This window comes from Rhinoderma darwinii, chromosome 3 (assembly GCF_050947455.1).
Source record: "Rhinoderma darwinii isolate aRhiDar2 chromosome 3, aRhiDar2.hap1, whole genome shotgun sequence".
NCBI lineage: Eukaryota > Metazoa > Chordata > Amphibia > Anura > Rhinodermatidae > Rhinoderma > Rhinoderma darwinii.
Window position 1 is genome coordinate 362485961 of NC_134689.1, and position 21269 is coordinate 362507229.

The 21269-nt window shown below is 41.8% G+C and overlaps 28 non-coding genes across 28 annotated transcripts; all 28 read left to right on the forward strand.

Moving 5' to 3' along the window:
- Positions 1-689: 689 nt before the first annotated feature.
- TRNAR-CCU (transfer RNA arginine (anticodon CCU)) lies at positions 690-762 on the forward strand. The gene has a single exon. It is a non-coding gene; the product is annotated as a tRNA-Arg (tRNA).
- A 279-nt stretch (positions 763-1041) lies between these two features.
- On the forward strand, positions 1042-1134 carry TRNAI-UAU (transfer RNA isoleucine (anticodon UAU)). Its single transcript is given in 2 exon segments — positions 1042-1079; positions 1099-1134. It is a non-coding gene; the product is annotated as a tRNA-Ile (tRNA).
- A 1103-nt stretch (positions 1135-2237) lies between these two features.
- Positions 2238-2310, forward strand: TRNAR-CCU (transfer RNA arginine (anticodon CCU)). Its single transcript has one exon. It is a non-coding gene; the product is annotated as a tRNA-Arg (tRNA).
- A 279-nt stretch (positions 2311-2589) lies between these two features.
- On the forward strand, positions 2590-2682 carry TRNAI-UAU (transfer RNA isoleucine (anticodon UAU)). Its single transcript is given in 2 exon segments — positions 2590-2627; positions 2647-2682. It is a non-coding gene; the product is annotated as a tRNA-Ile (tRNA).
- A 1103-nt stretch (positions 2683-3785) lies between these two features.
- Positions 3786-3858, forward strand: TRNAR-UCU (transfer RNA arginine (anticodon UCU)). The gene has a single exon. It is a non-coding gene; the product is annotated as a tRNA-Arg (tRNA).
- A 279-nt stretch (positions 3859-4137) lies between these two features.
- On the forward strand, positions 4138-4230 carry TRNAI-UAU (transfer RNA isoleucine (anticodon UAU)). The gene is given in 2 exon segments: positions 4138-4175; positions 4195-4230. It is a non-coding gene; the product is annotated as a tRNA-Ile (tRNA).
- A 1103-nt stretch (positions 4231-5333) lies between these two features.
- On the forward strand, positions 5334-5406 carry TRNAR-CCU (transfer RNA arginine (anticodon CCU)). The gene has a single exon. It is a non-coding gene; the product is annotated as a tRNA-Arg (tRNA).
- A 279-nt stretch (positions 5407-5685) lies between these two features.
- On the forward strand, positions 5686-5778 carry TRNAI-UAU (transfer RNA isoleucine (anticodon UAU)). The gene is given in 2 exon segments: positions 5686-5723; positions 5743-5778. It is a non-coding gene; the product is annotated as a tRNA-Ile (tRNA).
- A 1103-nt stretch (positions 5779-6881) lies between these two features.
- TRNAR-CCU (transfer RNA arginine (anticodon CCU)) lies at positions 6882-6954 on the forward strand. The gene has a single exon. It is a non-coding gene; the product is annotated as a tRNA-Arg (tRNA).
- A 279-nt stretch (positions 6955-7233) lies between these two features.
- TRNAI-UAU (transfer RNA isoleucine (anticodon UAU)) lies at positions 7234-7326 on the forward strand. Its single transcript is given in 2 exon segments — positions 7234-7271; positions 7291-7326. It is a non-coding gene; the product is annotated as a tRNA-Ile (tRNA).
- Positions 7327-8429: 1103 nt separating this feature from the next.
- On the forward strand, positions 8430-8502 carry TRNAR-CCU (transfer RNA arginine (anticodon CCU)). The gene has a single exon. It is a non-coding gene; the product is annotated as a tRNA-Arg (tRNA).
- A 279-nt stretch (positions 8503-8781) lies between these two features.
- On the forward strand, positions 8782-8874 carry TRNAI-UAU (transfer RNA isoleucine (anticodon UAU)). Its single transcript is given in 2 exon segments — positions 8782-8819; positions 8839-8874. It is a non-coding gene; the product is annotated as a tRNA-Ile (tRNA).
- A 1103-nt stretch (positions 8875-9977) lies between these two features.
- Positions 9978-10050, forward strand: TRNAR-CCU (transfer RNA arginine (anticodon CCU)). Its single transcript has one exon. It is a non-coding gene; the product is annotated as a tRNA-Arg (tRNA).
- Positions 10051-10329: 279 nt separating this feature from the next.
- On the forward strand, positions 10330-10422 carry TRNAI-UAU (transfer RNA isoleucine (anticodon UAU)). The gene is given in 2 exon segments: positions 10330-10367; positions 10387-10422. It is a non-coding gene; the product is annotated as a tRNA-Ile (tRNA).
- Positions 10423-11525: 1103 nt separating this feature from the next.
- Positions 11526-11598, forward strand: TRNAR-CCU (transfer RNA arginine (anticodon CCU)). The gene has a single exon. It is a non-coding gene; the product is annotated as a tRNA-Arg (tRNA).
- Positions 11599-11877: 279 nt separating this feature from the next.
- Positions 11878-11970, forward strand: TRNAI-UAU (transfer RNA isoleucine (anticodon UAU)). Its single transcript is given in 2 exon segments — positions 11878-11915; positions 11935-11970. It is a non-coding gene; the product is annotated as a tRNA-Ile (tRNA).
- Positions 11971-13073: 1103 nt separating this feature from the next.
- TRNAR-CCU (transfer RNA arginine (anticodon CCU)) lies at positions 13074-13146 on the forward strand. Its single transcript has one exon. It is a non-coding gene; the product is annotated as a tRNA-Arg (tRNA).
- Positions 13147-13425: 279 nt separating this feature from the next.
- TRNAI-UAU (transfer RNA isoleucine (anticodon UAU)) lies at positions 13426-13518 on the forward strand. Its single transcript is given in 2 exon segments — positions 13426-13463; positions 13483-13518. It is a non-coding gene; the product is annotated as a tRNA-Ile (tRNA).
- Positions 13519-14621: 1103 nt separating this feature from the next.
- On the forward strand, positions 14622-14694 carry TRNAR-CCU (transfer RNA arginine (anticodon CCU)). The gene has a single exon. It is a non-coding gene; the product is annotated as a tRNA-Arg (tRNA).
- A 279-nt stretch (positions 14695-14973) lies between these two features.
- On the forward strand, positions 14974-15066 carry TRNAI-UAU (transfer RNA isoleucine (anticodon UAU)). The gene is given in 2 exon segments: positions 14974-15011; positions 15031-15066. It is a non-coding gene; the product is annotated as a tRNA-Ile (tRNA).
- Positions 15067-16169: 1103 nt separating this feature from the next.
- Positions 16170-16242, forward strand: TRNAR-CCU (transfer RNA arginine (anticodon CCU)). The gene has a single exon. It is a non-coding gene; the product is annotated as a tRNA-Arg (tRNA).
- Positions 16243-16521: 279 nt separating this feature from the next.
- TRNAI-UAU (transfer RNA isoleucine (anticodon UAU)) lies at positions 16522-16614 on the forward strand. The gene is given in 2 exon segments: positions 16522-16559; positions 16579-16614. It is a non-coding gene; the product is annotated as a tRNA-Ile (tRNA).
- A 1103-nt stretch (positions 16615-17717) lies between these two features.
- On the forward strand, positions 17718-17790 carry TRNAR-CCU (transfer RNA arginine (anticodon CCU)). Its single transcript has one exon. It is a non-coding gene; the product is annotated as a tRNA-Arg (tRNA).
- Positions 17791-18069: 279 nt separating this feature from the next.
- TRNAI-UAU (transfer RNA isoleucine (anticodon UAU)) lies at positions 18070-18162 on the forward strand. The gene is given in 2 exon segments: positions 18070-18107; positions 18127-18162. It is a non-coding gene; the product is annotated as a tRNA-Ile (tRNA).
- Positions 18163-19265: 1103 nt separating this feature from the next.
- On the forward strand, positions 19266-19338 carry TRNAR-CCU (transfer RNA arginine (anticodon CCU)). Its single transcript has one exon. It is a non-coding gene; the product is annotated as a tRNA-Arg (tRNA).
- Positions 19339-19617: 279 nt separating this feature from the next.
- TRNAI-UAU (transfer RNA isoleucine (anticodon UAU)) lies at positions 19618-19710 on the forward strand. The gene is given in 2 exon segments: positions 19618-19655; positions 19675-19710. It is a non-coding gene; the product is annotated as a tRNA-Ile (tRNA).
- A 1103-nt stretch (positions 19711-20813) lies between these two features.
- Positions 20814-20886, forward strand: TRNAR-CCU (transfer RNA arginine (anticodon CCU)). The gene has a single exon. It is a non-coding gene; the product is annotated as a tRNA-Arg (tRNA).
- Positions 20887-21165: 279 nt separating this feature from the next.
- On the forward strand, positions 21166-21258 carry TRNAI-UAU (transfer RNA isoleucine (anticodon UAU)). Its single transcript is given in 2 exon segments — positions 21166-21203; positions 21223-21258. It is a non-coding gene; the product is annotated as a tRNA-Ile (tRNA).
- Positions 21259-21269: the final 11 nt, after the last annotated feature.

Below are 21269 nucleotides of genomic sequence, written 5' to 3' on the forward strand. Positions count from 1 at the left end.
CACAAACCATTCTCGATCACTCAGTCACAAGTGAATGTTTGATTGCTTTGGAAAAACAACCACTTATAGAAAAAGTCAAGTCCCAGTTGCCTAATGGATAAGGCACTGGCCTCCTAAGCCAGGGATTGTGGCTTTAACGCCCATCTGTATTGTTTGCCTTTCCTCTGTCTCAAAGTAAAGCCATTGGCATGTTATGGTTCCAGATTATAAGTGCTCTTCTGGCTTCTTCACTGGGTACTTGTCCCAGCTTCTGGGCCGGCTCCATCACTGTTACGTACTGTTATGTGACGATGCGCTAATCCCTTGGCAGCAGCAACATAATTGTATGTGAGATGTCACCAAGGGTTTAAAGTAAAGCCATTAGCATGTTTTAGTTCAAGATTAAAAGTGCTCGACTAGGTTCTTCACTGGATACTTGTCCCAATACATATTAAGAGGTATTCAGTTTTTAAAGGGTTTTGTCACTCCATTAAGATTTCCTTCATCTGCATTAGAAATGTCCTGTTAGTGTGCAATTAGAACGACAATACAAGGGAACCTAGTCTTTTCTTAAAAAAACAAGCATGCGGTTAAGATTTTATCCGATTTGGAAAGCAAACGGTACAACACAAACCTTTCTCGCTCACTCATCACATGTGAATGTTTGCTTGCTTTGGAAAGAAAAAACCACGGCGCAGAGCAAGTTTACAGCCCCAGTGGCCTAATGGATAAGGCACTGGCCTCCTAAGCCAGGGATTGTGGGTTCAAGTCCCATCTGGGGTGTTTACCTTTCTTCTTTCTTAAAGTTAAGCTGTTGCTGTTTTAGTTCCTGATTAAAAGTGCTCAACTGGCTTCATCCACTGGACTGATGCTTCTTTATATATTAATAAGAGAGAAGTAAATGACTTATTACTCACAGTATCTTGACTGACCGCTATCTTAAACGCTGTCGTGTTTTTGAAAATTGATGGAAAACAGACACGCTTGAGGAATCACTTCATCCCGCGGTGCAATCGGTCAGCACACGGTGGAAAACGGACACGCGTGCAGACATCAGTAAGAGCTCCAGTGGCGCAATCGGTCAGCGCACGGTACTTATAAAGCAGTAACTGTTGAGCAATGCCGAGGTTGTGAGTTCGAGCCTCACCTGGAGCACTCCTTTCTTGCCTTCTTGTGCTTTATTTAGACCTCCAGTGGAATAGCAAACTTACTCATGGCCCATGATCTATAAACATAATTGAAGGGGATACATGGAAGAGGTATACCGTTTTTAAGGGTGAGTCCCATCTGTGGTGTTTGCCTTTTCTCTTTCTTAAATAAAAGCCATTGGCATGTTTTAGTTCCAGATTAAAAGTGCTCAACTTGCTTCTTTACTGGATACTTGTCCCAATATATATTAAGAGGTATTTTTAAAGGTTTTGGCCCTCTAATAAGCTTTCCTTCATCTTTATTAGCAGAGTCCTGTAAGTGTGTGATCATAATGAAAAGACAAGGGAACCTCTTTCCCTTGTCTACAAAAAGCAAGCACGTGGTTACGATTTTGTCAGATCTAGAAAGCAAACGGTAGAACACAAACCATTCTCGATCACTCAGTCACAAGTGAATGTTTGATTGCTTTGGAAAAACAACCACTTATAGAAAAAGTCAAGTCCCAGTTGCCTAATGGATAAGGCACTGGCCTCCTAAGCCAGGGATTGTGGCTTTAACGCCCATCTGTATTGTTTGCCTTTCCTCTGTCTCAAAGTAAAGCCATTGGCATGTTATGGTTCCAGATTATAAGTGCTCTTCTGGCTTCTTCACTGGGTACTTGTCCCAGCTTCTGAGCCGGCTCCATCACTGTTATGTACTGTTATGTGACGATGCGCTAATCCCTTGGCAGCAGCAACATAATTGTATGTGAGATGTCACCAAGGGTTTAAAGTAAAGCCATTAGCATGTTTTAGTTCAAGATTAAAAGTGCTCGACTAGGTTCTTCACTGGATACTTGTCCCAATACATATTAAGAGGTATTCAGTTTTTAAAGGGTTTTGTCACTCCATTAAGATTTCCTTCATCTGCATTAGAAATGTCGTGTTAGTGTGCAATTAGAACGACAATACAAGGGAACCTAGTCTTTTCTTAAAAAATCAAGCATGCGGTTAAGATTTTATCCGATTTGGAAAGCAAACGGTACAACACAAACCTTTCTCGCTCACTCATCACATGTGAATGTTTGCTTGCTTTGGAAAGAAAAAACCACGGCGTAGAGCAAGTTTACAGCCCCAGTGGCCTAATGGATAAGGCACTGGCCTCCTAGGCCAGGGATTGTGGGTTCAAGTCCCATCTGGGGTGTTTACCTTTCATCTTTCTTAAAGTTAAGCTGTTGCTGTTTTAGTTCCTGATTAAAAGTGCTCAACTGGCTTCATCCACTGGACTGATGCTTCTTTATATATTAATAAGAGAGAAGTAAATGACTTATTACTCACAGTATCTTGACTGACCGCTATCTTAAACGCTGTCGTGTTTTTGAAAATTGATGGAAAACAGACACGCTTGAGGAATCACTTCATCCCGCGGTGCAATCGGTCAGCACACGGTGGAAAACGGACACGCGTGCAGACATCAGTAAGAGCTCCAGTGGCGCAATCGGTCAGCGCACGGTACTTATAAAGCAGTAACTGTTGAGCAATGCCGAGGTTGTGAGTTTGAGCCTCACCTGGAGCACTCTTTTCTTGCCTTCTTGTGCTTTATTTAGACCTCCAGTGGAATAGCAAACTTACTCATGGCCCATGATCTATAAACATAATTGAAGGGGATACATGGAAGAGGTATACCGTTTTTAAGGGTGAGTCCCATCTGTGGTGTTTGCCTTTTCTCTTTCTTAAATAAAAGCCATTGGCATGTTTTAGTTCCAGATTAAAAGTGCTCAACTTGCTTCTTTACTGGATACTTGTCCCAATATATATTAAGAGGTATTTTTAAAGGTTTTGGCCCTCCAATAAGCTTTCCTTCATCTTTATTAGCAGAGTCCTGTAAGTGTGTGATCATAATGAAAAGACAAGGGACCCTCTTTCCTTTGTCTACAAAAAGCAAGCACGTGGTTAAGATTTTGTCAGATCTAGAAAGCAAACGGTAGAACACAAACCATTCTCGATCACTCAGTCACAAGTGAATGTTTGATTGCTTTGGAAAAACAACCACTTATAGAAAAAGTCAAGTCCCAGTTGCCTAATGGATAAGGCACTGGCCTCCTAAGCCAGGGATTGTGACTTTAACGCCCATCTGTATTGTTTGCCTTTCCTCTGTCTCAAAGTAAAGCCATTGGCATGTTATGGTTCCAGATTATAAGTGCTCTTCTGGCTTCTTCACTGGGTACTTGTCCCAGCTTCTGAGCCGGCTCCATCACTGTTACGTACTGTTATGTGACGATGCGCTAATCCCTTGGCAGCAGCAACATAATTGTATGTGAGATGTCACCAAGGGTTTAAAGTAAAGCCATTAGCATGTTTTAGTTCAAGATTAAAAGTGCTCGACTAGGTTCTTCACTGGATACTTGTCCCAATACATATTAAGAGGTATTCAGTTTTTAAAGGGTTTTGTCACTCCATTAAGATTTCCTTCATCTGCATTAGAAATGTCCTGTTAGTGTGCAATTAGAACGACAATACAAGGGAACCTAGTCTTTTCTTAAAAAATCAAGCATGCGGTTAAGATTTTATCCGATTTGGAAAGCAAACGGTACAACACAAACCTTTCTCGCTCACTCATCACATGTGAATGTTTGCTTGCTTTGGAAAGAAAAAACCACGGCGCAGAGCAAGTTTACAGCCCCAGTGGCCTAATGGATAAGGCACTGGCCTTCTAGGCCAGGGATTGTGGGTTCAAGTCCCATCTGGGGTGTTTACCTTTAATCTTTCTTAAAGTTAAGCTGTTGCTGTTTTAGTTCCTGATTAAAAGTGCTCAACTGGCTTCATCCACTGGACTGATGCTTCTTTATATATTAATCAGAGAGAAGTAAATGACTTATTACTCACAGTATCTTGACTGACCGCTATCTTAAACGCTGTCGTGTTTTTGAAAATTGATGGAAAACAGACACGCTTGAGGAATCACTTCATCCCGCGGTGCAATCGGTCAGCACACGGTGGAAAACGGACACGCGTGCAGACATCAGTAAGAGCTCCAGTGGCGCAATCGGTCAGCGCACGGTACTTATAAAGCAGTAACTGTTGAGCAATGCCGAGGTTGTGAGTTCGAGCCTCACCTGGAGCACTACTTTCTTGCCTTCTTGTGCTTTATTTAGACCTCCAGTGGAATAGCAAACTTACTCATGGCCCATGATCTATAAACATAATTGAAGGGGATACATGGAAGAGGTATACCGTTTTTAAGGGTGAGTCCCATCTGTGGTGTTTGCCTTTTCTCTTTCTTAAATAAAAGCCATTGGCATGTTTTAGTTCCAGATTAAAAGTGCTCAACTTGCTTCTTTACTGGATACTTGTCCCAATATATATTAAGAGGTATTTTTAAAGGTTTTGGCCCTCCAATAAGCTTTCCTTCATCTTTATTAGCAGAGTCCTGTAAGTGTGTGATCATAATGAAAAGACAAGGGACCCTCTTTCCCTTGTCTACAAAAAGCAAGCACGTGGTTAAGATTTTGTCAGATCTAGAAAGCAAACGGTAGAACACAAACCATTCTCGATCACTCAGTCACAAGTGAATGTTTGATTGCTTTGGAAAAACAACCACTTATAGAAAAAGTCAAGTCCCAGTTGCCTAATGGATAAGGCACTGGCCTCCTAAGCCAGGGATTGTGGCTTTAACGCCCATCTGTATTGTTTGCCTTTCCTCTGTCTCAAAGTAAAGCCATTGGCATGTTATGGTTCCAGATTATAAGTGCTCTTCTGGCTTCTTCACTGGGTACTTGTCCCAGCTTCTGAGCCGGCTCCATCACTGTTACGTACTGTTATGTGACGATGCGCTAATCCCTTGGCAGCAGCAACATAATTGTATGTGAGATGTCACCAAGGGTTTAAAGTAAAGCCATTAGCATGTTTTAGTTCAAGATTAAAAGTGCTCGACTAGGTTCTTCACTGGATACTTGTCCCAATACATATTAAGAGGTATTCAGTTTTTAAAGGGTTTTGTCACTCCATTAAGATTTCCTTCATCTGCATTAGAAATGTCCTGTTAGTGTGCAATTAGAACGACAATACAAGGGAACCTAGTCTTTTCTTAAAAAATCAAGCATGCGGTTAAGATTTTATCCGATTTGGAAAGCAAACGGTACAACACAAACCTTTCTCGCTCACTCATCACATGTGAATGTTTGCTTGCTTTGGAAAGAAAAAACCACGGCGCAGAGCAAGTTTACAGCCCCAGTGGCCTAATGGATAAGGCACTGGCCTCCTAGGCCAGGGATTGTGGGTTCAAGTCCCATCTGGGGTGTTTACCTTTCATCTTTCTTAAAGTTAAGCTGTTGCTGTTTTAGTTCCTGATTAAAAGTGCTCAACTGGCTTCATCCACTGGACTGATGCTTCTTTATATATTAATCAGAGAGAAGTAAATGACTTATTACTCACAGTATCTTGACTGACCGCTATCTTAAACGCTGTCGTGTTTTTGAAAATTGATGGAAAACAGACACGCTTGAGGAATCACTTCATCCCGCGGTGCAATCGGTCAGCACACGGTGGAAAACGGACACGCGTGCAGACATCAGTAAGAGCTCCAGTGGCGCAATCGGTCAGCGCACGGTACTTATAAAGCAGTAACTGTTGAGCAATGCCGAGGTTGTGAGTTTGAGCCTCACCTGGAGCACTCCTTTCTTGCCTTCTTGTGCTTTATTTAGACCTCCAGTGGAATAGCAAACTTACTCATGGCCCATGATCTATAAACATAATTGAAGGGGATACATGGAAGAGGTATACCGTTTTTAAGGGTGAGTCCCATCTGTGGTGTTTGCCTTTTCTCTTTCTTAAATAAAAGCCATTGGCATGTTTTAGTTCCAGATTAAAAGTGCTCAACTTGCTTCTTTACTGGATACTTGTCCCAATATATATTAAGAGGTATTATTAAAGGTTTTGGCCCTCCAATAAGCTTTCCTTCATCTTTATTAGCAGAGTCCTGTAAGTGTGTGATCATAATGAAAAGACAAGGGACCCTCTTTCCCTTGTCTACAAAAAGCAAGCACGTGGTTAAGATTTTGTCAGATCTAGAAAGCAAACGGTAGAACACAAACCATTCTCGATCACTCAGTCACAAGTGAATGTTTGATTGCTTTGGAAAAACAACCACTTATAGAAAAAGTAAAGTCCCAGTTGCCTAATGGATAAGGCACTGGCCTCCTAAGCCAGGGATTGTGGCTTTAACGCCCATCTGTATTGTTTGCCTTTCCTCTGTCTCAAAGTAAAGCCATTGGCATGTTATGGTTCCAGATTATAAGTGCTCTTCTGGCTTCTTCACTGGGTACTTGTCCCAGCTTCTGGGCCGGCTCCATCACTGTTACGTACTGTTATGTGACGATGCGCTAATCCCTTGGCAGCAGCAACATAATTGTATGTGAGATGTCACCAAGGGTTTAAAGTAAAGCCATTAGCATGTTTTAGTTCAAGATTAAAAGTGCTCGACTAGGTTCTTCACTGGATACTTGTCCCAATACATATTAAGAGGTATTCAGTTTTTAAAGGGTTTTGTCACTCCATTAAGATTTCCTTCATCTGCATTAGAAATGTCCTGTTAGTGTGCAATTAGAACGACAATACAAGGGAACCTAGTCTTTTCTTAAAAAAACAAGCATGCGGTTAAGATTTTATCCGATTTGGAAAGCAAACGGTACAACACAAACCTTTCTCGCTCACTCATCACATGTGAATGTTTGCTTGCTTTGGAAAGAAAAAACCACGGCGCAGAGCAAGTTTACAGCCCCAGTGGCCTAATGGATAAGGCACTGGCCTCCTAAGCCAGGGATTGTGGGTTCAAGTCCCATCTGGGGTGTTTACCTTTCTTCTTTCTTAAAGTTAAGCTGTTGCTGTTTTAGTTCCTGATTAAAAGTGCTCAACTGGCTTCATCCACTGGACTGATGCTTCTTTATATATTAATAAGAGAGAAGTAAATGACTTATTACTCACAGTATCTTGACTGACCGCTATCTTAAACGCTGTCGTGTTTTTGAAAATTGATGGAAAACAGACACGCTTGAGGAATCACTTCATCCCGCGGTGCAATCGGTCAGCACACGGTGGAAAACGGACACGCGTGCAGACATCAGTAAGAGCTCCAGTGGCGCAATCGGTCAGCGCACGGTACTTATAAAGCAGTAACTGTTGAGCAATGCCGAGGTTGTGAGTTCGAGCCTCACCTGGAGCACTCCTTTCTTGCCTTCTTGTGCTTTATTTAGACCTCCAGTGGAATAGCAAACTTACTCATGGCCCATGATCTATAAACATAATTGAAGGGGATACATGGAAGAGGTATACCGTTTTTAAGGGTGAGTCCCATCTGTGGTGTTTGCCTTTTCTCTTTCTTAAATAAAAGCCATTGGCATGTTTTAGTTCCAGATTAAAAGTGCTCAACTTGCTTCTTTACTGGATACTTGTCCCAATATATATTAAGAGGTATTTTTAAAGGTTTTGGCCCTCTAATAAGCTTTCCTTCATCTTTATTAGCAGAGTCCTGTAAGTGTGTGATCATAATGAAAAGACAAGGGAACCTCTTTCCCTTGTCTACAAAAAGCAAGCACGTGGTTACGATTTTGTCAGATCTAGAAAGCAAACGGTAGAACACAAACCATTCTCGATCACTCAGTCACAAGTGAATGTTTGATTGCTTTGGAAAAACAACCACTTATAGAAAAAGTCAAGTCCCAGTTGCCTAATGGATAAGGCACTGGCCTCCTAAGCCAGGGATTGTGGCTTTAACGCCCATCTGTATTGTTTGCCTTTCCTCTGTCTCAAAGTAAAGCCATTGGCATGTTATGGTTCCAGATTATAAGTGCTCTTCTGGCTTCTTCACTGGGTACTTGTCCCAGCTTCTGAGCCGGCTCCATCACTGTTACGTACTGTTATGTGACGATGCGCTAATCCCTTGGCAGCAGCAACATAATTGTATGTGAGATGTCACCAAGGGTTTAAAGTAAAGCCATTAGCATGTTTTAGTTCAAGATTAAAAGTGCTCGACTAGGTTCTTCACTGGATACTTGTCCCAATACATATTAAGAGGTATTCAGTTTTTAAAGGGTTTTGTCACTCCATTAAGATTTCCTTCATCTGCATTAGAAATGTCCTGTTAGTGTGCAATTAGAACGACAATACAAGGGAACCTAGTCTTTTCTTAAAAAATCAAGCATGCGGTTAAGATTTTATCCGATTTGGAAAGCAAACGGTACAACACAAACCTTTCTCGCTCACTCATCACATGTGAATGTTTGCTTGCTTTGGAAAGAAAAAACCACGGCGCAGAGCAAGATTACAGCCCCAGTGGCCTAATGGATAAGGCACTGGCCTCCTAGGCCAGGGATTGTGGGTTCAAGTCCCATCTGGGGTGTTTACCTTTCATCTTTCTTAAAGTTAAGCTGTTGCTGTTTTAGTTCCTGATTAAAAGTGCTCAACTGGCTTCATCCACTGGACTGATGCTTCTTTATATATTAATCAGAGAGAAGTAAATGACTTATTACTCACAGTATCTTGACTGACCGCTATCTTAAACGCTGTCGTGTTTTTGAAAATTGATGGAAAACAGACACGCTTGAGGAATCACTTCATCCCGCGGTGCAATCGGTCAGCACACGGTGGAAAACGGACACGCGTGCAGACATCAGTAAGAGCTCCAGTGGCGCAATCGGTCAGCGCACGGTACTTATAAAGCAGTAACTGTTGAGCAATGCCGAGGTTGTGAGTTCGAGCCTCACCTGGAGCACTCCTTTCTTGCCTTCTTGTGCTTTATTTAGACCTCCAGTGGAATAGCAAACTTACTCATGGCCCATGATCTATAAACATAATTGAAGGGGATACATGGAAGAGGTATACCGTTTTTAAGGGTGAGTCCCATCTGTGGTGTTTGCCTTTTCTCTTTCTTAAATAAAAGCCATTGGCATGTTTTAGTTCCAGATTAAAAGTGCTCAACTTGCTTCTTTACTGGATACTTGTCCCAATATATATTAAGAGGTATTATTAAAGGTTTTGGCCCTCCAATAAGCTTTCCTTCATCTTTATTAGCAGAGTCCTGTAAGTGTGTGATCATAATGAAAAGACAAGGGACCCTCTTTCCCTTGTCTACAAAAAGCAAGCACGTGGTTAAGATTTTGTCAGATCTAGAAAGCAAACGGTAGAACACAAACCATTCTCGATCACTCAGTCACAAGTGAATGTTTGATTGCTTTGGAAAAACAACCACTTATAGAAAAAGTCAAGTCCCAGTTGCCTAATGGATAAGGCACTGGCCTCCTAAGCCAGGGATTGTGACTTTAACGCCCATCTGTATTGTTTGCCTTTCCTCTGTCTCAAAGTAAAGCCATTGGCATGTTATGGTTCCAGATTATAAGTGCTCTTTTGGCTTCTTCACTGGGTACTTGTCCCAGCTTCTGAGCCGGCTCCATCACTGTTACGTACTGTTATGTGACGATGCGCTAATCCCTTGGCAGCAGCAACATAATTGTATGTGAGATGTCACCAAGGGTTTAAAGTAAAGCCATTAGCATGTTTTAGTTCAAGATTAAAAGTGCTCGACTAGGTTCTTCACTGGATACTTGTCCCAATACATATTAAGAGGTATTCAGTTTTTAAAGGGTTCTGTCACTCCATTAAGATTTCCTTCATCTGCATTAGAAATGTCCTGTTAGTGTGCAATTAGAACGACAATACAAGGGAACCTAGTCTTTTCTTAAAAAATCAAGCATGCGGTTAAGATTTTATCCGATTTGGAAAGCAAACGGTACAACACAAACCTTTCTCGCTCACTCATCACATGTGAATGTTTGCTTGCTTTGGAAAGAAAAAACCACGGCGCAGAGCAAGATTACAGCCCCAGTGGCCTAATGGATAAGGCACTGGCCTCCTAGGCCAGGGATTGTGGGTTCAAGTCCCATCTGGGGTGTTTACCTTTCATCTTTCTTAAAGTTAAGCTGTTGCTGTTTTAGTTCCTGATTAAAAGTGCTCAACTGGCTTCATCCACTGGACTGATGCTTCTTTATATATTAATCAGAGAGAAGTAAATGACTTATTACTCACAGTATCTTGACTGACCGCTATCTTAAACGCTGTCGTGTTTTTGAAAATTGATGGAAAACAGACACGCTTGAGGAATCACTTCATCCCGCGGTGCAATCGGTCAGCACACGGTGGAAAACGGACACGCGTGCAGACATCAGTAAGAGCTCCAGTGGCGCAATCGGTCAGCGCACGGTACTTATAAAGCAGTAACTGTTGAGCAATGCCGAGGTTGTGAGTTCGAGCCTCACCTGGAGCACTCCTTTCTTGCCTTCTTGTGCTTTATTTAGACCTCCAGTGGAATAGCAAACTTACTCATGGCCCATGATCTATAAACATAATTGAAGGGGATACATGGAAGAGGTATACCGTTTTTAAGGGTGAGTCCCATCTGTGGTGTTTGCCTTTTCTCTTTCTTAAATAAAAGCCATTGGCATGTTTTAGTTCCAGATTAAAAGTGCTCAACTTGCTTCTTTACTGGATACTTGTCCCAATATATATTAAGAGGTATTATTAAAGGTTTTGGCCCTCCAATAAGCTTTCCTTCATCTTTATTAGCAGAGTCCTGTAAGTGTGTGATCATAATGAAAAGACAAGGGACCCTCTTTCCCTTGTCTACAAAAAGCAAGCACGTGGTTAAGATTTTGTCAGATCTAGAAAGCAAACGGTAGAACACAAACCATTCTCGATCACTCAGTCACAAGTGAATGTTTGATTGCTTTGGAAAAACAACCACTTATAGAAAAAGTCAAGTCCCAGTTGCCTAATGGATAAGGCACTGGCCTCCTAAGCCAGGGATTGTGACTTTAACGCCCATCTGTATTGTTTGCCTTTCCTCTGTCTCAAAGTAAAGCCATTGGCATGTTATGGTTCCAGATTATAAGTGCTCTTTTGGCTTCTCCACTGGGTACTTGTCCCAGCTTCTGAGCCGGCTCCATCACTGTTACGTACTGTTATGTGACGATGCGCTAATCCCTTGGCAGCAGCAACATAATTGTATGTGAGATGTCACCAAGGGTTTAAAGTAAAGCCATTAGCATGTTTTAGTTCAAGATTAAAAGTGCTCGACTAGGTTCTTCACTGGATACTTGTCCCAATACATATTAAGAGGTATTCAGTTTTTAAAGGGTTTTGTCACTCCATTAAGATTTCCTTCATCTGCATTAGAAATGTCCTGTTAGTGTGCAATTAGAACGACAATTCAAGGGAACCTAGTCTTTTCTTAAAAAATCAAGCATGCGGTTAAGATTTTATCCGATTTGGAAAGCAAACGGTACAACACAAACCTTTCTCGCTCACTCATCACATGTGAATGTTTGCTTGCTTTGGAAAGAAAAAACCACGGCGCAGAGCAAGATTACAGCCCCAGTGGCCTAATGGATAAGGCACTGGCCTCCTAGGCCAGGGATTGTGGGTTCAAGTCCCATCTGGGGTGTTTACCTTTCATCTTTCTTAAAGTTAAGCTGTTGCTGTTTTAGTTCCTAATTAAAAGTGCTCAACTGGCTTCATCCACTGGACTGATGCTTCTTTATATATTAATCAGAGAGAAGTAAATGACTTATTACTCACAGTATCTTGACTGACCGCTATCTTAAACGCTGTCGTGTTTTTGAAAATTGATGGAAAACAGACACGCTTGAGGAATCACTTCATCCCGCGGTGCAATCGGTCAGCACACGGTGGAAAACGGACACGCGTGCAGACATCAGTAAGAGCTCCAGTGGCGCAATCGGTCAGCGCACGGTACTTATAAAGCAGTAACTGTTGAGCAATGCCGAGGTTGTGAGTTCGAGCCTCACCTGGAGCACTCCTTTCTTGCCTTCTTGTGCTTTATTTAGACCTCCAGTGGAATAGCAAACTTACTCATGGCCCATGATCTATAAACATAATTGAAGGGGATACATGGAAGAGGTATACCGTTTTTAAGGGTGAGTCCCATCTGTGGTGTTTGCCTTTTCTCTTTCTTAAATAAAAGCCATTGGCATGTTTTAGTTCCAGATTAAAAGTGCTCAACTTGCTTCTTTACTGGATACTTGTCCCAATATATATTAAGAGGTATTATTAAAGGTTTTGGCCCTCCAATAAGCTTTCCTTCATCTTTATTAGCAGAGTCCTGTAAGTGTGTGATCATAATGAAAAGACAAGGGACCCTCTTTCCCTTGTCTACAAAAAGCAAGCACGTGGTTAAGATTTTGTCAGATCTAGAAAGCAAACGGTAGAACACAAACCATTCTCGATCACTCAGTCACAAGTGAATGTTTGATTGCTTTGGAAAAACAACCACTTATAGAAAAAGTCAAGTCCCAGTTGCCTAATGGATAAGGCACTGGCCTCCTAAGCCAGGGATTGTGACTTTAACGCCCATCTGTATTGTTTGCCTTTCCTCTGTCTCAAAGTAAAGCCATTGGCATGTTATGGTTCCAGATTATAAGTGCTCTTTTGGCTTCTCCACTGGGTACTTGTCCCAGCTTCTGAGCCGGCTCCATCACTGTTACGTACTGTTATGTGACGATGCGCTAATCCCTTGGCAGCAGCAACATAATTGTATGTGAGATGTCACCAAGGGTTTAAAGTAAAGCCATTAGCATGTTTTAGTTCAAGATTAAAAGTGCTCGACTAGGTTCTTCACTGGATACTTGTCCCAATACATATTAAGAGGTATTCAGTTTTTAAAGGGTTTTGTCACTCCATTAAGATTTCCTTCATCTGCATTAGAAATGTCCTGTTAGTGTGCAATTAGAACGACAATTCAAGGGAACCTAGTCTTTTCTTAAAAAATCAAGCATGCGGTTAAGATTTTATCCGATTTGGAAAGCAAACGGTACAACACAAACCTTTCTCGCTCACTCATCACATGTGAATGTTTGCTTGCTTTGGAAAGAAAAAACCACGGCGCAGAGCAAGATTACAGCCCCAGTGGCCTAATGGATAAGGCACTGGCCTCCTAGGCCAGGGATTGTGGGTTCAAGTCCCATCTGGGGTGTTTACCTTTCATCTTTCTTAAAGTTAAGCTGTTGCTGTTTTAGTTCCTGATTAAAAGTGCTCAACTGGCTTCATCCACTGGACTGATGCTTCTTTATATATTAATCAGAGAGAAGTAAATGACTTATTACTCACAGTATCTTGACTGACCGCTATCTTAAACGCTGTCGTGTTTTTGAAAATTGATGGAAAACAGACACGCTTGAGGAATCACTTCATCCCGCGGTGCAATCGGTCAGCACACGGTGGAAAACGGACACGCGTGCAGACATCAGTAAGAGCTCCAGTGGCGCAATCGGTCAGCGCACGGTACTTATAAAGCAGTAACTGTTGAGCAATGCCGAGGTTGTGAGTTCGAGCCTCACCTGGAGCACTCCTTTCTTGCCTTCTTGTGCTTTATTTAGACCTCCAGTGGAATAGCAAACTTACTCATGGCCCATGATCTATAAACATAATTGAAGGGGATACATGGAAGAGGTATACCGTTTTTAAGGGTGAGTCCCATCTGTGGTGTTTGCCTTTTCTCTTTCTTAAATAAAAGCCATTGGCATGTTTTAGTTCCAGATTAAAAGTGCTCAACTTGCTTCTTTACTGGATACTTGTCCCAATATATATTAAGAGGTATTATTAAAGGTTTTGGCCCTCCAATAAGCTTTCCTTCATCTTTATTAGCAGAGTCCTGTAAGTGTGTGATCATAATGAAAAGACAAGGGACCCTCTTTCCCTTGTCTACAAAAAGCAAGCACGTGGTTAAGATTTTGTCAGATCTAGAAAGCAAACGGTAGAACACAAACCATTCTCGATCACTCAGTCACAAGTGAATGTTTGATTGCTTTGGAAAAACAACCACTTATAGAAAAAGTAAAGTCCCAGTTGCCTAATGGATAAGGCACTGGCCTCCTAAGCCAGGGATTGTGGCTTTAACGCCCATCTGTATTGTTTGCCTTTCCTCTGTCTCAAAGTAAAGCCATTGGCATGTTATGGTTCCAGATTATAAGTGCTCTTCTGGCTTCTTCACTGGGTACTTGTCCCAGCTTCTGGGCCGGCTCCATCACTGTTACGTACTGTTATGTGACGATGCGCTAATCCCTTGGCAGCAGCAACATAATTGTATGTGAGATGTCACCAAGGGTTTAAAGTAAAGCCATTAGCATGTTTTAGTTCAAGATTAAAAGTGCTCGACTAGGTTCTTCACTGGATACTTGTCCCAATACATATTAAGAGGTATTCAGTTTTTAAAGGGTTTTGTCACTCCATTAAGATTTCCTTCATCTGCATTAGAAATGTCCTGTTAGTGTGCAATTAGAACGACAATACAAGGGAACCTAGTCTTTTCTTAAAAAAACAAGCATGCGGTTAAGATTTTATCCGATTTGGAAAGCAAACGGTACAACACAAACCTTTCTCGCTCACTCATCACATGTGAATGTTTGCTTGCTTTGGAAAGAAAAAACCACGGCGCAGAGCAAGTTTACAGCCCCAGTGGCCTAATGGATAAGGCACTGGCCTCCTAAGCCAGGGATTGTGGGTTCAAGTCCCATCTGGGGTGTTTACCTTTCTTCTTTCTTAAAGTTAAGCTGTTGCTGTTTTAGTTCCTGATTAAAAGTGCTCAACTGGCTTCATCCACTGGACTGATGCTTCTTTATATATTAATAAGAGAGAAGTAAATGACTTATTACTCACAGTATCTTGACTGACCGCTATCTTAAACGCTGTCGTGTTTTTGAAAATTGATGGAAAACAGACACGCTTGAGGAATCACTTCATCCCGCGGTGCAATCGGTCAGCACACGGTGGAAAACGGACACGCGTGCAGACATCAGTAAGAGCTCCAGTGGCGCAATCGGTCAGCGCACGGTACTTATAAAGCAGTAACTGTTGAGCAATGCCGAGGTTGTGAGTTCGAGCCTCACCTGGAGCACTCCTTTCTTGCCTTCTTGTGCTTTATTTAGACCTCCAGTGGAATAGCAAACTTACTCATGGCCCATGATCTATAAACATAATTGAAGGGGATACATGGAAGAGGTATACCGTTTTTAAGGGTGAGTCCCATCTGTGGTGTTTGCCTTTTCTCTTTCTTAAATAAAAGCCATTGGCATGTTTTAGTTCCAGATTAAAAGTGCTCAACTTGCTTCTTTACTGGATACTTGTCCCAATATATATTAAGAGGTATTTTTAAAGGTTTTGGCCCTCTAATAAGCTTTCCTTCATCTTTATTAGCAGAGTCCTGTAAGTGTGTGATCATAATGAAAAGACAAGGGAACCTCTTTCCCTTGTCTACAAAAAGCAAGCACGTGGTTACGATTTTGTCAGATCTAGAAAGCAAACGGTAGAACACAAACCATTCTCGATCACTCAGTCACAAGTGAATGTTTGATTGCTTTGGAAAAACAACCACTTATAGAAAAAGTCAAGTCCCAGTTGCCTAATGGATAAGGCACTGGCCTCCTAAGCCAGGGATTGTGGCTTTAACGCCCATCTGTATTGTTTGCCTTTCCTCTGTCTCAAAGTAAAGCCATTGGCATGTTATGGTTCCAGATTATAAGTGCTCTTCTGGCTTCTTCACTGGGTACTTGTCCCAGCTTCTGAGCCGGCTCCATCACTGTTACGTACTGTTATGTGACGATGCGCTAATCCCTTGGCAGCAGCAACATAATTGTATGTGAGATGTCACCAAGGGTTTAAAGTAAAGCCATTAGCATGTTTTAGTTCAAGATTAAAAGTGCTCGACTAGGTTCTTCACTGGATACTTGTCCCAATACATATTAAGAGGTATTCAGTTTTTAAAGGGTTTTGTCACTCCATTAAGATTTCCTTCATCTGCATTAGAAATGTCCTGTTAGTGTGCAATTAGAACGACAATACAAGGGAACCTAGTCTTTTCTTAAAAAATCAAGCATGCGGTTAAGATTTTATCCGATTTGGAAAGCAAACGGTACAACACAAACCTTTCTCGCTCACTCATCACATGTGAATGTTTGCTTGCTTTGGAAAGAAAAAACCACGGCGCAGAGCAAGATTACAGCCCCAGTGGCCTAATGGATAAGGCACTGGCCTCCTAGGCCAGGGATTGTGGGTTCAAGTCCCATCTGGGGTGTTTACCTTTCATCTTTCTTAAAGTTAAGCTGTTGCTGTTTTAGTTCCTGATTAAAAGTGCTCAACTGGCTTCATCCACTGGACTGATGCTTCTTTATATATTAATCAGAGAGAAGTAAATGACTTATTACTCACAGTATCTTGACTGACCGCTATCTTAAACGCTGTCGTGTTTTTGAAAATTGATGGAAAACAGACACGCTTGAGGAATCACTTCATCCCGCGGTGCAATCGGTCAGCACACGGTGGAAAACGGACACGCGTGCAAACATCAGTAAGAGCTCCAGTGGCGCAATCGGTCAGCGCACGGTACTTATAAAGCAGTAACTGTTGAGCAATGCCGAGGTTGTGAGTTCGAGCCTCACCTGGAGCACTCCTTTCTTGCCTTCTTGTGCTTTATTTAGACCTCCAGTGGAATAGCAAACTTACTCATGGCCCATGATCTATAAACATAATTGAAGGGGATACATGGAAGAGGTATACCGTTTTTAAGGGTGAGTCCCATCTGTGGTGTTTGCCTTTTCTCTTTCTTAAATAAAAGCCATTGGCATGTTTTAGTTCCAGATTAAAAGTGCTCAACTTGCTTCTTTACTGGATACTTGTCCCAATATATATTAAGAGGTATTATTAAAGGTTTTGGCCCTCCAATAAGCTTTCCTTCATCTTTATTAGCAGAGTCCTGTAAGTGTGTGATCATAATGAAAAGACAAGGGACCCTCTTTCCCTTGTCTACAAAAAGCAAGCACGTGGTTAAGATTTTGTCAGATCTAGAAAGCAAACGGTAGAACACAAACCATTCTCGATCACTCAGTCACAAGTGAATGTTTGATTGCTTTGGAAAAACAACCACTTATAGAAAAAGTCAAGTCCCAGTTGCCTAATGGATAAGGCACTGGCCTCCTAAGCCAGGGATTGTGACTTTAACGCCCATCTGTATTGTTTGCCTTTCCTCTGTCTCAAAGTAAAGCCATTGGCATGTTATGGTTCCAGATTATAAGTGCTCTTTTGGCTTCTCCACTGGGTACTTGTCCCAGCTTCTGAGCCGGCTCCATCACTGTTACGTACTGTTATGTGACGATGCGCTAATCCCTTGGCAGCAGCAACATAATTGTATGTGAGATGTCACCAAGGGTTTAAAGTAAAGCCATTAGCATGTTTTAGTTCAAGATTAAAAGTGCTCGACTAGGTTCTTCACTGGATACTTGTCCCAATACATATTAAGAGGTATTCAGTTTTTAAAGGGTTTTGTCACTCCATTAAGATTTCCTTCATCTGCATTAGAAATGTCCTGTTAGTGTGCAATTAGAACGACAATTCAAGGGAACCTAGTCTTTTCTTAAAAAATCAAGCATGCGGTTAAGATTTTATCCGATTTGGAAAGCAAACGGTACAACACAAACCTTTCTCGCTCACTCATCACATGTGAATGTTTGCTTGCTTTGGAAAGAAAAAACCACGGCGCAGAGCAAGATTACAGCCCCAGTGGCCTAATGGATAAGGCACTGGCCTCCTAGGCCAGGGATTGTGGGTTCAAGTCCCATCTGGGGTGTTTACCTTTCATCTTTCTTAAAGTTAAGCTGTTGCTGTTTTAGTTCCTGATTAAAAGTGCTCAACTGGCTTCATCCACTGGACTGATGCTTCTTTATATATTAATCAGAGAGAAGTAAATGACTTATTACTCACAGTATCTTGACTGACCGCTATCTTAAACGCTGTCGTGTTTTTGAAAATTGATGGAAAACAGACACGCTTGAGGAATCACTTCATCCCGCGGTGCAATCGGTCAGCACACGGTGGAAAACGGACACGCGTGCAGACATCAGTAAGAGCTCCAGTGGCGCAATCGGTCAGCGCACGGTACTTATAAAGCAGTAACTGTTGAGCAATGCCGAGGTTGTGAGTTCGAGCCTCACCTGGAGCACTCCTTTCTTGCCTTCTTGTGCTTTATTTAGACCTCCAGTGGAATAGCAAACTTACTCATGGCCCATGATCTATAAACATAATTGAAGGGGATACATGGAAGAGGTATACCGTTTTTAAGGGTGAGTCCCATCTGTGGTGTTTGCCTTTTCTCTTTCTTAAATAAAAGCCATTGGCATGTTTTAGTTCCAGATTAAAAGTGCTCAACTTGCTTCTTTACTGGATACTTGTCCCAATATATATTAAGAGGTATTATTAAAGGTTTTGGCCCTCCAATAAGCTTTCCTTCATCTTTATTAGCAGAGTCCTGTAAGTGTGTGATCATAATGAAAAGACAAGGGACCCTCTTTCCCTTGTCTACAAAAAGCAAGCACGTGGTTAAGATTTTGTCAGATCTAGAAAGCAAACGGTAGAACACAAACCATTCTCGATCACTCAGTCACAAGTGAATGTTTGATTGCTTTGGAAAAACAACCACTTATAGAAAAAGTAAAGTCCCAGTTGCCTAATGGATAAGGCACTGGCCTCCTAAGCCAGGGATTGTGGCTTTAACGCCCATCTGTATTGTTTGCCTTTCCTCTGTCTCAAAGTAAAGCCATTGGCATGTTATGGTTCCAGATTATAAGTGCTCTTCTGGCTTCTTCACTGGGTACTTGTCCCAGCTTCTGGGCCGGCTCCATCACTGTTACGTACTGTTATGTGACGATGCGCTAATCCCTTGGCAGCAGCAACATAATTGTATGTGAGATGTCACCAAGGGTTTAAAGTAAAGCCATTAGCATGTTTTAGTTCAAGATTAAAAGTGCTCGACTAGGTTCTTCACTGGATACTTGTCCCAATACATATTAAGAGGTATTCAGTTTTTAAAGGGTTTTGTCACTCCATTAAGATTTCCTTCATCTGCATTAGAAATGTCCTGTTAGTGTGCAATTAGAACGACAATACAAGGGAACCTAGTCTTTTCTTAAAAAAACAAGCATGCGGTTAAGATTTTATCCGATTTGGAAAGCAAACGGTACAACACAAACCTTTCTCGCTCACTCATCACATGTGAATGTTTGCTTGCTTTGGAAAGAAAAAACCACGGCGCAGAGCAAGTTTACAGCCCCAGTGGCCTAATGGATAAGGCACTGGCCTCCTAAGCCAGGGATTGTGGGTTCAAGTCCCATCTGGGGTGTTTACCTTTCTTCTTTCTTAAAGTTAAGCTGTTGCTGTTTTAGTTCCTGATTAAAAGTGCTCAACTGGCTTCATCCACTGGACTGATGCTTCTTTATATATTAATAAGAGAGAAGTAAATGACTTATTACTCACAGTATCTTGACTGACCGCTATCTTAAACGCTGTCGTGTTTTTGAAAATTGATGGAAAACAGACACGCTTGAGGAATCACTTCATCCCGCGGTGCAATCGGTCAGCACACGGTGGAAAACGGACACGCGTGCAGACATCAGTAAGAGCTCCAGTGGCGCAATCGGTCAGCGCACGGTACTTATAAAGCAGTAACTGTTGAGCAATGCCGAGGTTGTGAGTTCGAGCCTCACCTGGAGCACTCCTTTCTTGCCTTCTTGTGCTTTATTTAGACCTCCAGTGGAATAGCAAACTTACTCATGGCCCATGATCTATAAACATAATTGAAGGGGATACATGGAAGAGGTATACCGTTTTTAAGGGTGAGTCCCATCTGTGGTGTTTGCCTTTTCTCTTTCTTAAATAAAAGCCATTGGCATGTTTTAGTTCCAGATTAAAAGTGCTCAACTTGCTTCTTTACTGGATACTTGTCCCAATATATATTAAGAGGTATTTTTAAAGGTTTTGGCCCTCTAATAAGCTTTCCTTCATCTTTATTAGCAGAGTCCTGTAAGTGTGTGATCATAATGAAAAGACAAGGGAACCTCTTTCCCTTGTCTACAAAAAGCAAGCACGTGGTTACGATTTTGTCAGATCTAGAAAGCAAACGGTAGAACACAAACCATTCTCGATCACTCAGTCACAAGTGAATGTTTGATTGCTTTGGAAAAACAACCACTTATAGAAAAAGTCAAGTCCCAGTTGCCTAATGGATAAGGCACTGGCCTCCTAAGCCAGGGATTGTGGCTTTAACGCCCATCTGTATTGTTTGCCTTTCCTCTGTCTCAAAGTAAAGCCATTGGCATGTTATGGTTCCAGATTATAAGTGCTCTTCTGGCTTCTTCACTGGGTACTTGTCCCAGCTTCTGAGCCGGCTCCATCACTGTTACGTACTGTTATGTGACGATGCGCTAATCCCTTGGCAGCAGCAACATAATTGTATGTGAGATGTCACCAAGGGTTTAAAGTAAAGCCATTAGCATGTTTTAGTTCAAGATTAAAAGTGCTCGACTAGGTTCTTCACTGGATACTTGTCCCAATACATATTAAGAGGTATTCAGTTTTTAAAGGGTTTTGTCACTCCATTAAGATTTCCTTCATCTGCATTAGAAATGTCCTGTTAGTGTGCAATTAGAACGACAATACAAGGGAACCTAGTCTTTTCTTAAAAAATCAAGCATGCGGTTAAGATTTTATCCGATTTGGAAAGCAAACGGTACAACACAAACCTTTCTCGCTCACTCATCACATGTGAATGTTTGCTTGCTTTGGAAAGAAAAAAACACGGCGCAGAGCAAGTTTACAGCCCCAGTGGCCTAATGGATAAGGCACTGGCCTCCTAGGCCAGGGATTGTGGGTTCAAGTCCCATCTGGGGTGTTTACCTTTCATCTTTCTTAAAGTTAAGCTGTTGCTGTTTTAGTTCCTGATTAAAAGTGCTCAACTGGCTTCATCCACTGGACTGATGCTTCTTTATATATTAATAAGAGAGAAGTAAATGACTTATTACTCACAGTATCTTGACTGACCGCTATCTTAAACGCTGTCGTGTTTTTGAAAATTGATGGAAAACAGACACGCTTGAGGAATCACTTCATCCCGCGGTGCAATCGGTCAGCACACGGTGGAAAACTGACACGCGTGCAGACATCAGTAAGAGCTCCAGTGGCGCAATCGGTCAGTTCACGGTACTTATAAAGCAGTAACTGTTGAGCAATGCCGAGGTTGTGAGTTCGAGCCTCACCTGGAGCACTCCTTTCTTG